Raw genomic sequence first — 828 nt, 5'->3', positions numbered from 1 at the left:
GCGGCGGCGCCATGTGGGGTGCCCGAGGCTCCCACCTGCAAGGGAACGCCTCGGGGCTCTCCCGGCCACAGAGGAGCGGTGCGGGGTGTGTTCCGAGCACGGAGAACGGCCAGGAGGGCCAGTCCTGAGCCTCCCTGCTCTAAACACGGTTACAGTATAACAGGATAGGGCTGTGAGTCCCTGAGCACATCTTGAGATGCAGCAGTAGGATTCACAGCGACGCAGCGAGTAGCTAATAGTGGGGCTTAAATGAGTACACTAATGGGAAATTCCTTCTGTTTAAATCCTTAGCAATTATTTGGGGGGTTTGTCTGTTCTGTCAAGGTTTTGAGGTTACGGGGGAAGAAACTGCTCAGTGCTGAAGCAAAGATTTTAACGTGGAGTAACATTTGAGTGGAAAGCATGCAACGAGCACATTTTTCACTCCAGCACCTTCTGATAATCTCATGAAGGCCGTGGAACAACAGATGCAAAGCAGTCTGTATTACAATACAGTGCTGTTATCAGAGTAACCAAACGTGCACTAAGAAGTCAAAGAAAACCATTACAATAATGAAATGGCCAGTCTGATTTTCTCTTAAATGAAAACACATTCAGCGATCCTATTAGAGTGCCCAAGTCTGCTTCAAAACTTACGGCAGTGTTCCTAATGGTGAATTTATTTGTCTAGAAGGGATGATGATTCTTCCCATGCATCCCACACCCTTTGGTATTTTCTTTCATGAGTTTATAACTATGCTCCTTGTAACAGCAGAGCTTTGAGGATCTAAGTACAATTTAATGGACCATTAAGATGAATAGGAATATAGTATCTTTAATTTGAAATAT

This window comes from Meleagris gallopavo, chromosome 4 (genome assembly GCF_000146605.3).
Source record: "Meleagris gallopavo isolate NT-WF06-2002-E0010 breed Aviagen turkey brand Nicholas breeding stock chromosome 4, Turkey_5.1, whole genome shotgun sequence".
Classification (NCBI taxonomy): Eukaryota; Metazoa; Chordata; class Aves; order Galliformes; family Phasianidae; genus Meleagris; species Meleagris gallopavo.
Note: the sequence above shows the minus strand (reverse complement) of the source record.